The sequence below is a fragment of the Chiloscyllium punctatum genome, chromosome 13 (genome assembly GCF_047496795.1).
Source record: "Chiloscyllium punctatum isolate Juve2018m chromosome 13, sChiPun1.3, whole genome shotgun sequence".
NCBI classification, from domain to species: Eukaryota; Metazoa; Chordata; class Chondrichthyes; order Orectolobiformes; family Hemiscylliidae; genus Chiloscyllium; species Chiloscyllium punctatum.
The window spans coordinates 84,086,558-84,101,259 of record NC_092751.1 but is presented as its reverse complement, the minus strand read 5'-3'; the positions used below and the strand labels follow the sequence as shown (position 1 = coordinate 84,101,259).

General features: G+C 44.4%; 1 long non-coding RNA gene across 1 annotated transcript in view; it reads left to right on the top strand.

Annotated features, from left to right (window-relative positions):
- Positions 1-14,702, top strand: part of LOC140484577 (uncharacterized) — a 55,870-nt gene that overhangs the window by 17,411 nt on the left and 23,757 nt on the right. The window contains exon 2 of the long non-coding RNA XR_011962294.1: positions 6,854-6,935. This is a non-coding gene — a long non-coding RNA (uncharacterized lncRNA). The remainder of the gene's footprint in view (positions 1-6,853; positions 6,936-14,702) is intronic.

Sequence of the window (14,702 nt, the reverse complement as noted above, 5' to 3'; positions counted from 1 at the left end):
TTCCTAACATCATGTGAGGTTCAATGTGAGCAGGGAGGAGGGGGCAGAGACTGACCCACTGAAACTGAGGACATTGTTTCCCTGAAGCCTACACACGCAGTCCATGTCACTCAGCACCCAGTCAGTTACACCCTAGCCAACTCTGCTTGATCAGCAGTGTCTATTTCTTAATTGCTGCTAATCGTTTGTGCTATTTTAGGGTAGGATTCCCCCCCTGAGTATTTTGCTTTTGGACAGACCTGTTGGAGAGTTGGATCTGATTGATGGACACAGAGGGGAGGGTGCTAGGGGGACGGTCCAGCCGGAGGGATTTGTGTTTTTTTGGAAGCAGACGAGGCGAGATGATGCAATGGGTAAATAGTGATTGTGCAAAAAAAAACGTGTTTGGTTTGCGTTGCCTCTTTCCACTCGGTGGCTCTTTAGAAGCTGTTATCACAGACCAGGAGAGACAGGCGGGGAAAGTTGTTCCAGTTTCCTTTCTAGAATCCGTTCTGATGCCAAGATAGAAAGAGAAACAGCGGCAGCCCACGGTTCACAATCCCCTCCAAAGGTTGGATTTCAAAAATCTTTAACCAGCCTCAGAAACCTACACCTGTTGCTACAGCAGTTTTGTGGATTTGCTGAAAGGGTCGACGGATTTTCTGACGTTTCTCTCAGTTAATCCGAACGATCTCAGCGTCGAGAATTGTAATTTTGCTTTTTAAGAAGTTAGAATTTTCAGGGAGCATTTCCCAAAATGATAGGGGGTGTGGGTGGGGGAGAGAGATATATAAAAAAAATTGCGATCAAAGGAAGACATGGATGAGCATCAACAAAGTTTCTTTTCATTTATTGCTGTGGTCAAATGGCATAGGAAAATTAAACACAGCCAGTGTATCAGCAGAGGGGTGTATCAGTGGTGAGACTGAGTTCAAGTCTAACTGTGTTAGTGTTGAGGCTTGTTGAGTGTGGAGGAGTGGCTGATTGTCACTTCCTGTTCAGGTGTCCTGTACCCAGTGGTACATAACTCACCCTGTGTCATCTACCACCCTGACCCTGGGTGACGACCCCATCCACAGGACAGATCCTGGGCTGACCTTATTATCTAGCTCCTGGGTTCCTTGGTATGGGGACAGCCTGCAACCTGAGCTGTGGCCACCGGGAGTGCCGTTGGTAAAATACCAGTGTCGGCGGGTAGAGGCATCTAAGTGGTCATTCGTTATGTCAGTTAGGGGCATCAGTTGGCTCAAGGGTGAGTAGGCTGCCTAACACGTGCTCTGCTGCTGGTGAAAAACCACTAGAGGTGGGTACGTGATTGGTGCGGTGCTGTCAACCTGGCACCCAATTTTACACCTCACTCGCAACTGTCTCAGAGCGGGTGTCCGGATAGGAGGTTGAATAGAGGCATAAAATTCCAGCATGGTGCCTGATGCCTCATGACTAGATCTTTCTGAACTCGTCCCTCCTTCATCATATGACTGAACCCCCCCTCCCCCCACCCCCAACAAACACACACACACACACTCTTGCCATCCTATCCGTCTTCCACAGCTATGTGGACAGGACACCAGATCAGGGCAAAAAACCAGGGCTGAAATGAAAACAAAATTTCTTGAAGATGGCTCTCTAACTACTTTTGCAATCAAAACCAGTCACCCCGGAGGGAATAAAAACAGTCAAAACACAATAATATTTAGAGATGATCACATTGGCCATACTGAAGCTCCATTTTGAAGCATACATGACCAGTACATCTCATTCATCAGTTTTACTGGGATTTCCTTCTTGGATTAGAGGGTTTCAGCCATCTGACTGGCCAGCAGCCCTCGGAAATGGGACTTCCTCCCACATGGAGATAGAAGACTCAATTAACAGCCAATTTAGTCAATCGAACTGATGTAAGACTCCAGCCCATGAATGTGGGGCAGGCTCAATTCAATACATTATCATAATAATCACTTGATGGGTTTGAGGGAGGGGTTGAGAGAGAGGATGACAATGCAATCAAAATTTTGACACAGAAAATATGTGAGAATGCCCAGTTGATACAACACCAACACCGTGTTCAGAATCAATCCAGATCCATTCTTCCAAACACCAGCACAAAACTGTCCTTCAATCCTGCACTCAGCTGCTCACTTCCAGTTGAATAATATGATCCACATTATTGACTGAAATTTATAGAATCTATAACATATTCATACATTAATAAAGCATGATAAACATACACATATGGATATTTACAATTGGGGTGTGAACAATACTGATATGGCTGCGTTTATTGTCAGTCTCTGTGGTGCCGTTTGAATTAAGAGTTGGAGGCTTGTGTAAACCAGACTAGGGGAGGAAAGGATCACACTTTGGGAGGCCAGTTGGGATTTTACATCAATCCTGCACATTCCATTGTTATTTGCTGGTGCCAGCCCTAAAATACTGGATTACAATGAGTCTTTTTGCACAATGATAGTATAATGTAATTGCTTAATAAATCTATAATTGTATAGTGGATGTTTGAAGATTTGGTCCAAAATAAGTCCTTTTTGCATTATTGGTGAAACTACAGTTTTACTGAAGACGGTTCCGATGTAAGTGACAAAGGTGATTGCGGACTTCAGGGATAGTAGTGTGGCTCAGATGGTTGTATTGAGAAGCTGCTGATGAATCAATTGCCCTGTGAAGCTGTGCAGTTTTCCTCTCCCTGGTTATCTGATTTAAATGACCCAAATAAATTTCTATCCCCTCAACCCTAACACTGTCAACCGAAATTCCCAAGTTGCTCTTCATTATAGGCAATAAAGGTCAGCAGTCACACAATATATGCGCTTTCATCAGATATGGCTACTGATAGCTGGGTCAGCATTCAGTGATCTCTAATTTCCCCAGGGAAGGTGCACTCTGTCCTGAGGAGGGTGCAGTGGTTGTGGTAAGAGTGCCCACTGTATGGTTGTAGAGGGAGTTCCAGGATTTTGACCCAGCACTCCTGCAGAAACAGTAACGTAGTTTCAAGTCAGCTTGGTGAGTGAAGTGGAGGGGATCTTGAAGGATCTGGTGCTCCCTAGGTGATGGAGATCATGTCGAATGACAAGGTCCTGTGGAGGTTTAATTAAAACTGGGTTATGAGAATGACGTCAAGTTCATATAGATGATTCAATCAGAAAATAGTTTGTCATGTGTTAATTTTCCTGTCCTCAACAGTATTCAATTTGGCAAAACTAGACTCCTGGAAACTGTGTTGTGCTCAAAACAGAAGAATTTGTAAATTGAACCATTATAGATCAGTTATGGCAACAGTTTTTAACAGATTTTTTTAATAGAATCCCTACAGTGTGGAAACAGGCCCTTCGGTCCAACAAGTCTACACTGACCCTCCAAAGAGTATCCTACCCAGACCTATTCCCCGACCATATTACTCTACATTTCCCAGACTAATGCACCTAACCTACACATCCCTGAACACTATGGGCAGTTTAGCTTGGCCAGTTCACCTAACCTGCACATCTTTGGACTATGGGAGGAAATCGGAGCACCTGGAGGAAACCCACGCAGACATGGGAAGAATATGCAAATTCCACACAGACAGCCGCCCAAGGCTGGAATCAGTAAACTATGAGAGATAATTCCTATCCTCACTCTCTCTCTTCCCTACTTGTACATAAGGCATATTCAAGCATGTTATATTGTTTGCCTCCATGACTGTTTATTTCCTGGAACACCTCACTAGCCTGTTACCAGAAACTATAGCTTGATGAGTGCCATTCCATAATTAGATTAGATTACTTACAGTGTATAAACAGGCCCTTCGGCCCAACAAGTCCACACTGACCCTCCAAAGAGCAACCCACCCAGATCCATTCCCCTACATTTACCCCTTCACCTAACACTACAGGCAACTTAGCATGGCCAGTTCACCTAATCTGCACATCTTTGGACTGTGGGAGGAAACTGGAGCACCCAGAGGAAACCCACGCAGACACGGGGAGATTGTGCAAACTCCACACAGACAGTGGCCTGAGACGAGAAATGAACCCAGGTCCCTGGCGCTGTGAGGCAGCGATGCTAACCACTGTGCCATTGTGCCGCCCACAATTGAATCTTTTTAAAACAGATTTCGAAACTCAGACTGAACTCATGGTTCAAGATGGCTAAACCAGACTTACATAATTACACATTCCACATTCCAACTCCAATGAGGATCATAACAGCAAGTCTGCAAAACTCTCCAGAGACAATGATCTCTGGGAACTCTCACCATCTTCTATTTTGTTAATAAGGCACCAACTCTCTCCCCACCCCCACCCTCCTCTAGCTTATCTCTCCACACTTGAGGCTCACTGCCTTTATTCCTGATGAAGGGCTTTTGCCCGAAACGTCGATTTCGCTGCTCGTTGGATGCTGCCTGAACTTCTGTGCTCTTCCAGCACCACCAATCCAGAATTTGGTTTCCAGCATCTGCAGTTATTGTTTTTACCAACGGGAACCACCTTATTCAAATATTGGAAGTGGACTGTTTAGGATTAATTGCTGGGACAATGGGATATGGGTTCAAGGTAGCTCACCAGTCAGGAGCTAATCGAGCTAGGGTTGGAATATACGACCATGCTTGAATTACTAGCAACTGGGGAGATCAGTATCATGACAAGCCAACAATTCTGTGTGCTTTAAGCACATGTTCCCTCTATAGAAATCAGATTAAGCAGTTGAGCAGCTGATTCTGTCACCATGTGCAGTGAACAGGTATTTTAAACAGAGAACTCAGATCTATAGTTGTGTCCTCAGTAGAACCGATAGGTCATTGATCTCTGGTTTTAAACCCACCTCTAAGTTGACAGGATAAAACCACTGGATTCAGCCTGGCGATAGATGAGTCCCCAATCTATGGACCCTACACTGTTTTGCCTTTTTCATAGTAATCTAATCTAATCTAATCCAATAATGTTACCATCCCAGCTGATGTTATTGGTGCAGACATCACATCCCAGACTGAAACTTGACTTGATAGATCATTTTTGTTCTGTTTTGGTTTTAATGAGCTGTTCTCCCACTACAGAATGCTATAGATTTTATTTTAACAGCAAAGCAGACATTATTAGCCAATAAAATGAAGATACAAGTAAATCAAGCTCTTTAGTTACAGCAGAAATAAAATTGTAATCCCATTAATCCAAGGACACTCATTTACGAGTTCCCAAACAAAATAACATTCCTTGCACCCCTGTAGAGTATGCACACCTGAGAAAAATATACTTTTCTAATACCTCGAAGCCTTAAGGTGACAGCAACATCAACACTGGAAACTCTGCTAATATCTTTCTGGAGTTATCACACACTCTTGAGTTTAAATGTACTGAACTTCAACTAATCTCTTCAGGGTTTCTTATCCCCAAATTTCTGATGCGGGAGCATCACTGCCTCATTATTCTGAGGTAATCTAACCATCCCCATCTAAAGGACTTCACAGAACTGCCAAAGCAAAGTAAAGCTGAGAGAAGTCACTCCCTTTACTGAAGGCATTTCTCTGATATTTAAAGAAACCTCAAGTCTGTACATTCCAAACTAATCTCAGTAAAGTCTATTTTGCTCAGCTGTGAGGCATCCTAAGGCATCAGCACTGCCAAAGGAACTCTCACAGATTCTTATAAAATAGCTCACCCCAGCTACTGCAATACTTAATAGTTAATTTCAGACACACAGATAGCCCCTATGTCACTATTCAAAATTTAAAACTCAAAATAAATGATGTTGAAAATCATGCAGTTTATATCATAACGTGGACAACAATGTATACAATTTTCTTTCCGCACTCTATAATCTGTATGTTTATATGTGGACTTGGGATGTGTCTGTGACAGTTGTTATGTATTATTTTAAGTGTAATAAATCAACTCTTTGTCCTCTGTTCTGAGGAAGGGGCACCGGACTCGGACTGTGAACTCTGGTTTTTTGCCACAGATGCTGCCAGACCTGCTGAGCTTTTCCAGCACCTTCTGTTTTTGACCCTGACTTACAGCATCCGCAGTCCTTTCCTTTATTCTTTCTTTGTCAAAATCGGAAGATGTGTTTGATTAGTTCCTTTATGATCACAGAGTGTAAACAGCCAACAACCCTTTGAAATACCAAGTATAAGCTTTTCAAAGAAAGAAAACAGCTGCAGTCAAACCAGGAGAGAGCAAAGTGAGGAACCATTCAGCTCCCCCCGCCCCACCCCCCTGACCTGTATGTAACCACTTCACCTGAAATCATCTTGTCCACTATTTTAACATTAATGGATCAGTGGCTATAAATCATAAATGGAGGGTCAGAGTGTGTGTGTGTGTGTGTGTGTTGGGGGGGGGGGGTGGGGATGGGGGAGGTGGGGGGGATTGGTGGGGGAGGGGAATGTTAACCACTTGTTATTTGATGCAATTTTGCTGCTTTTAGCAGCTCAGTCTTCCAGGGGCACTGACGTTTTCTGAATGGAGTGAAGAGTTCTTAGCAGTAAGAGTCCTTAAAGCAGCTGGGTTGATGCCAAGCCTCATGTTTGCCATTCTGCAATCATAATGGCATCATCTCAGTTCTGAAGTTCTGCAGACTGTTACCTATTAGAGCTATCTTAATGGTGTCAGCAAATTAAGCAACTGCGGCACAGTTGAACTGTAGAGTTAGCAGTGAGGTATTCAGATTATAATAAAACTTGTCAGCCTGGCTAGTTAGGTTGCTGTCTTGTTTCACAGTCAGAGTTGAGAGTTCATTATTTAATCACTGAGAGAGCGCTGCATTGTTAGATGTTTATTTGGGATGTTTAAGCCTCCCTGTTTAGTTGGCTATGTGTGTGTTCAGCACTTTGAGAAAATGGTGGTATAGCGGGATCTCATAGAAACCTGTCTGTGTCTAACAGGGTAAATGGAGGACCAATGTTCCCATTGACCAGGGAGTCTGGAACCAGGGGTCACAGTCTAAGGATATGGGACAGGACTGAGGTAAGGAGAAATGTCTTCACCCAGAGAGTGGTGAGCCTGTGGAATTCTCTGCCACAGAAGGTGGTAGATAAGCAGGAGGCTGGGGGAGCACAGTGAGCCAGGCAGTCCCGAAGAAGGGTTACATCCGAAATGTCGACTTCTGCACCTCCTGATGCTGCCTGGCTTGCTGTGTTCTTCCAGCCTCCTGCCTGTCTACCTTAAATTCCAGCATCTGCAGTTTTGTTTTTGTCTCTAACCACTGAAAGTGGTTTTGGCCAAATCATTGAACATTTTCATGAAGGAGTTAGATAGAGTTCTTAGGAATAAGGGGATCAGATTGAATGATAGAGCATGCTTGAAGGGCCGAATGGCCTATTCCATGTGTGGGCAGTACAGTGGCTCAGTGCTTAGCACTGTTGCCTCACAGCACTAGGGTCCTGGGTTCGATACCTGGCTGTCTGTGTGAAGTTTGCACATTCTTCCCGTGTCTGCGTGGGTTTCCTCTGGGTGCTCCGGTTTCCTCCCATAATCCAGAGGTGTGCAGGTCAGGTGAATTGGCCATACTAAATTGCCCATTGCGTTAGTCAGGGGTAAATATAGGGTAGGGGAATAGACAGTAGGTGCAGGAGTAGGCCATTCTGCCTTTCGAGCCTGCACCACCATTCATTATGATCATGGCTGATCATCCTCAATCAGTATCCTGTTCCTGCCTTATCTCCATAACCCTTGATTCCACTATCCTTGAGAGCTCTATCCAACTCTTTCTTAAACAAATCCAGAGACTGGGCCTCCATTGCCTTCTGGGGCAGAGCATTCCACACACCCACCACTCTCTGGGTGAAGAGGTTTCTCCTCATCTCTGTTCTAAATGGCCTACCCCTTATTTTTAAGCTGTGTCCTCTGGTTCGGGACTCACCCATCAGCGGAAACACGTTTCCTGCCTCCAGAGTGTCCAATCCTTTAATAATCTTATACATCTCAATCAGATCCCCTCTCAGACTTCTAAACTCAAGGGTATACAAGCCCAGTTGCTCCAATCTTTCAACATAAGATCGTCCCGCCATTCCAGGAATTGACCTTGTGAACCTACACTGCACTCCCTCAATAGCCAAAATGTCTTTCCTCAAATTTGGAGACCAGAACTGCACACAGTACTCCAGGTGCGGTCTCACCAGGGCCCTGTACAACTGCAGAAGAACCTCTTTGCTTCTATACTCAATCCCTCTTGTTATGAAGCCCAGCATGCTATTAGCTTTCTTCACTACCTGCTGTACCTGCATGCTTGCCTTCATTGACTGGTGTACAAGAACACCCAGATCTCTTTGTACTGCCCCTTTACCTAACTTGACTCCACTTAGGTGGTAATCTGCTTCCTGTTCTTGCCACCAAAGTGGATAACCATACATTTATGGGTTTGGGTGGGTTTCTCTTCGGAGGGGCAGTGTGGACTTGTTGGGCCGAAGGGCCTGTTTCCACACTGTAGAGAATCTAATCTAATTTCTAAGTCTCTGATTTAAAGAAGTAGCAGAAAATGTTCCCAGTATCTGGATTGAAATAGTGCTTTTATGCAACAAAAACATAATTCACCACGAAAAATATCTTAAGCAACTTCACAAGGCCTTTATCGAACAAAAGTCAATGCTGAGACAAAGCATGTGATATTAGAAAGCTGTGATAAATAGTCAGATTTCAAAGAACACCTGAAATTGGAGAGGGAGGTAGAGGGTGTATTCCAAAATTGATAGAAATGAGATTCACTGTCTGCTAATAGTTTACATGTACCTTCACAAACATACTTCAAAGTGATTCGTTGTAATAACACTACTTTGGGCCCATTCAGAGGGACATGCTAAGGTACTATTTATTCATAGCTTGCTCTTATTTTCATGGTTTCACTGTGTGCTTTTCAGTGTGCTGTGTCGATTTTTCTTATCTGAAACTGTGCCTGCATGGTCTCAGTGACCTTGAACATTTGGTTAAGGAACACGGGTCACAAGCGGTCGACGGATGACAGGACATTGCTGCCTCTTTGTATCAACGTGTATTGAATGCAGGTCACTGCAGTTAATATGGGCAGGATTTACAAGCTTCACCTGTAAACAGTTAGCAACTACTTTCAACTTTATTGCTTTTCCCAATTGGTGAAACTAATTGGGGACTCCGGAACGATGGCATTCGGCCCGTCGAGTACACACTGATCCTCCAAAGAGTATCCCACCCAGACCCAGGCCACCCACAATATCCCCTTAACCCCACATCTATCCACCTCGTCCATTCATCCCTGACCACTACCGACAATTTCAGTACATCCAATCCACCCGACCTGCACATGTTTCTGACTGTGGGAGGAAACCGGAGCAAACCTATGCAGACACGGAGAGGATGTGCAAACTCCACACAAGACAGTCGCCTGAAGGTGGAATCAGGTCGCTGGGGCTGTGAGGCAGCAGTGTTAACCACTGAGCCACCCTCTCACATTTCAGTTTGTCTCACATCCTGAAGTGATATCTTGAGACATTTTAACACCATGAGCCCATCCGACAGGATTCGTTCCTTCTTTGTCGAAAATGTTGCAAGGCAGCAGGCTAACTGCTTAGCTTCAAAGGCATAGCTTTTAATGGACTGAGCCCCCTTGTTTGTACTGGACACCTGCGAAATGTGTTCCCCATTGTGAGTGAATAACTGTGCACTCACTCCAAGCACACCAGGTTCGGTCATTATCCTGGACTCCCAATGCTCTAAGCCCCCTCCAGCTGGCATGCACCGTGTCCATGCTGCTGTCCATGAGCGATGGAACCATTGCAGAGCCCACAGGACGGTTTCCCCAAGCTCAGCAACTGGATATGACAGAATATGGGCCAAGGCCTCTTTTACCCAGGGAGGTACTGAGGAACGATTTCAATCTGAGACTGGTACAGTTGAGAACAAAAGCGGGTCAAACAGTCAGCGCAGGCAGGGACAAAGCAGAGAACAAGGTTGGACTGATAAATTAAACTGCATTTATTTCAATGCAAGAGGCCGACAGGGAAGACAGATGAACTCAGGGCAGTGTTAGGAACATGGGACTGGGATATCATAGCAATTACAGAAACGTGGCTCAGGGATGGACAGGACTGGCAGCTTAATGTTCCAGAATACAAATGCAACAGGAAGGACAGAAAGGGAGGCAAGAGAGGAGGGGGAGTGACATTTTTGATAAGGGATAGCATTACAGCTGTGCTGAGGAAGGATATTCCTGGAAATACATCCAGGGAAGTTATTTGGATGGAACTGAGAAATGAGAAAGGGATGATCACCTTATTGGGAGTGTTTTATAGGCTCCCTAATAGAGGGAAATTGAGAAACAAATTTGTAAGGAGATTTCGATTATCTCTAAGAATAATATGATAGTTATTGTCGGGGATTTTAACTTTCTAAACATAGACTGGGACTGCCATAGTGTTAAGGGTTTAGATGGAGAGGAATTTATTAAGTCTGTACAAGGAAAGTTTCTGATTCAGTATGTGGGTGTATCTACTAGAGAAGGTGCAAAACTTGACCTACTCTTGGGAAATAAGGCAGGGCAGGTGACTGAGGTGTCAATGAGGGAGCACTTTGGGGCCAGCGACCATAATTCTATTAGTTTTAAAATAGTGATGGAAAAGGATAGACCAGATTTAAAAGTTGAAATTCTAAATTGGAGGAAGGCCAATTTTGACAGTATTAGGCAAGAACTTTCAAAAGCTGTTTGGGGGCAGATGTTCGCAGGTAAAGGTACGGCTGGAAAATAGGAAGCCTTCAGAAATGAGATAACGAGAGTCCAGGGAAAGTATATTCCTGTCAGGGTGAAAGGACACGCTGGTAGGTATAGGGAATGCTGGATGACTAAAGAAATTGAGGGTTTGGTTAAGAAAAAGAAGGAAGCATATACAGACAGGATAGATCGAGTGAATCCTTAGAAGAGTATAAAGGCAGTAGGAGTATACTTAAGAGGGAAATCAGGAGGGCAAAAAGGTGACATGAGATAGCTTTGGCAAATAGAGTTAAGAAGAATCCAAAAGGTTTTTACAAATACATTAAGGACAAAAGGGTAACTAGGGAGAGAATAAGGCTGCTCAAAGATTAGCAATGCGGCCTTTGTGTGGAGCCGCAGGAGTTGGGGCAGATACTAAAAGTGTATTTTGCATAAGTGTTTACTGTGGAAAAGGACATGGAAGATATAGAATGTAGAGAAATAGATGGTGACATCTTGAAAAATCTCCATATTACTGAGAGTGAAGTGCTGGATGTCTTGAAAAGCATAAAAGTGGATAAATCCCCAAGACCTGATCAGGTATACCCTAGAACTCTGTGGGAAGCTAGGGAAATGATTGCTGGGCCTCTTACTGAGATATTTGTATCATCGATAGTCACAGGCGAGGTGCCGGAAGACTGGAAGTTGGCTAACATGGTGCCAATGTTTAAGAAAGGTGGTAAAGACAAGCCAGTGAATGATAGACCAGTGAGCCTGACCTCAGTGGTGGGCAAGCTGTTGGAGGGAATCCTGAGGGACAGGATATACATGTATTTGGAAAGGCAAGGACTGATTGGGATAGTCAACATGGCTTTGTGCGTGGGAAATCATGTCTCACAAACTTGATTGAGTTTTTTGAAGAAGTAACAAAGAGGATTGATGTGGGCAGAGCAGTAGATGCGATCTATATGGACTTCAGTAAGGTGTTCGACAAGGTTCCCCATGGGAGACTGATTAGCAAAGTTAGATCTCATGGAATACAGGGAGAACTCACCACTTGGATACAGAACTGGCTCAAAGGTAGAAGACAGAAGATGGAAGTGGAGGGTTGTTTTTCAGACTGGAGGCCTGTGACCAGTGGAGTGTCACAAAGATCGGTGCTGGGTCCACTACTTTTCATCATTTATATAAATGATTTGGATGTGAGCATAAGAGGTAGAGTTAGTAAGTTTGCAGGTGACACCAAAATTGGAGGTGTAGTGGACTGCAAAGAAGGTTACTTCAGATTACAACGTGATCTTGAGCAGATGGGCCAATGGGCTGAGAAGTGGCAGATGGAGTTTAATTTAGATAAATATGAAGTGCTGCATTTTGGGAAAGCAAATCTTAGCAGGACTTATACACTTAATGGTAAGATCCTGAGGAGTGTTGCTGAACAAAGAGACCTTGGAGTGCAGGTTCATAGCTCCTTGAAAGTGGAGTCGCAGATAGATAGGATAGTGAAGAAGGCGTTTGGTATGCTTTCCTTTATCGGTCAGAATGTTGAGTACAGGAGGTGGGAGGTCGTGTTGCAGCTGTACAGGACATTGGTTAGGCCACTGTTGGAATATTGCGTGCAATTCTGGTCTCCTTCCTATTGGAAAGATGTTGTGAAACATAAAGGGTTCAGAAAAGACTTACAAGGATGTTGCTAGAGTTGGAGGATTTGATATAGGGAGAGGTTGAATAGGCTGTGGCTGTTTTCCCTGGAGCGTCAGAGGCTGAAGGGTGACCTTATAAGGGTTTATAAAATCATTAGGGGCATGGATAGGATAAAGTCTTTTCCCTGGGGTGGGGAATCTAGAACTAGAGGGCATAGCTTTAGTGTGAGAGGGGAAAGATATAAAAGATACCTAAGAGGCAATTTTTTCACGCAGAGGGTGGTACGTGTATGGAATGAGCTGCCAGAGGAAGTGGTGGAGGCTGATACAATTGCAACATTTAAAAGGCATCTGGATGGGTTTATGAATGGGAAGGATTTGGAGGGATATGGGCCGGGTGCTGGCAGATTGAGTTGGGATAACTGGTCGGCATGGACGAGTTGGACCGAAGGGTCTCTTTCTGTATTGTACATCTTTGTGACTCTATGACCTCTTGGAGAAAAAAAAAACAGCAAGGTTGCTCAAGCTCGACTTTCCCCCTTGAAACCTATACTGACTGCACAATTATTATAATATTTTGTTTCTGGATGTTCTTCTGAACCTCTCCTTTTGCTGGGATTCCCTCATCCTTCCTGACATTGAAAGTTAATTATATTCACCATCTGTTCCCTCGGTTTGCATTTCTAAAGTAGCTTTTACAACCTCAGCACGCCTCACAGCACCGTACAACTAATTAAGTACTTTGAAACTATCATAATGCAGCATCTAATTTGCGCACAGCAAGCTCCCATAAAAAGCAATATGATAATGACCATATTGTCTGTTTCAGTGGCTGAAGGGTCTGTTCCCATGCTGTACATTTCTATGACTCTATGGTTGGGAGACATTTAAATTTTTTTTAACATGATAATTCCTTTGCCATAATAGCGGATTCAAAGGCACAGAAAAAAAAACAGATGTTGAATGAATAGATCCAATCATGGCGTTGAGACAGCACTCTTCCCCCAGGCAAAAGTGAGGACTGCAGATGCTGGGAACCAGAGTTTAGATCAGAGTGGTGCTGGAAAAGCACAGCAGGTCAGGTAGCATCCAAGGAGCAGGAAAATCGATGTTTCGGGAAAAGCCCTTCATCAGGAATAGAAGCAGGAAGCCCCCCCTCAACAAACCATCCTCCCGTTGTGGCACCCTCCCCTGCCACCGCAGCAATTGCAAAACCTGCACCCACACCTCCTCCCTCACCTCCATCCAAGGCCCTAAAGGAGCCTTCCACATCCATCAAAGTTTTACCTGCACATCCACCAATGTCATTTATTGTATCCGTTGCTCCCGATGCAGTCTCCTCTACATTGGGGAGACTGGATGCCTCCTAGCAGAGTGTTTTAGGGAACATCTCCGGGACACCCGCACCAATCAACCACACCGCCCTGTGGCCCAACATTTCAACTCCCCCTCCCACTCTGCTCACTCACCATCCAACGCCTGGAGGAAGAACGCCTCACCTTCCGCCTCGGAACACTTCAACCCCAGGGCATCAATGTGGACTTCACCAGTTTCCTCATTTCCCCTTCCCCCACCTTACCCCAGTTCCAAACTTCCAGTTCAGCATCATCCTCATGACCTGTCCTACCTGCCAATCTCCCTTCCCACCTATCCACTCCACCCTCCTCTCTGACCTATCACCTCCATCCCCACCCCCATTCACCCATTGTACTCTTTGCTACCTTCTCCCCAGCCACCCTGCCCGCCCCCCCCACCCCTCCCAACCACCAATTTATCTCTCCACCCTGAAGGATCCCTGCCTGTATTCCTGATGAAGGGATTTTTTCCTGCTCCTCAGATGCTACCTGAACTGCTGTGCTTTTCCAGCACTACTCTGATCTCAGCACTCTTTGCATAATCCTGAACAAACAGGATTGAGAGGTACTTACCTTGGATATTTCAGGGCATGGCTAGCTTTGGTGAAAGGGACTCATTTGGAATGGAGAGTTTTTAATGTTTGATTTGATTTGATTTATTATTGTCACATATATCTAGAGACAGTGAAAAGTATTTCTGTGCTATCTGGGCAAATCATACCTTACAAAAGAATATCAGAGAAATAGAACAGAATATAGAATATAGTGTTACAGCTACAGAGAAGGTGCAGAGAAAGATCAACTCTAATATATGAAAGGTCAATTCATAAGTCTGATAACAGCGGGGAAGACATGATTTGGAGATGCTGGTGTTAGACTGGGGTGTACAAAGTTAAAAATCACACAACACCAGGTTTTAGTCCAACCTTCATCAGGTGGTTGTGTGAAGGAGCAGTGCTCCGAAAGCTAGTTCTTCCAAACAAACCTGTTGGACTGTAACCTGGTGTTGTGTGATTTTTAACTTTAAACAGCGGGGAAGAAGCTGTTCTTAAATTTGTGGTATGTGCTTTCAAAGTTTTGT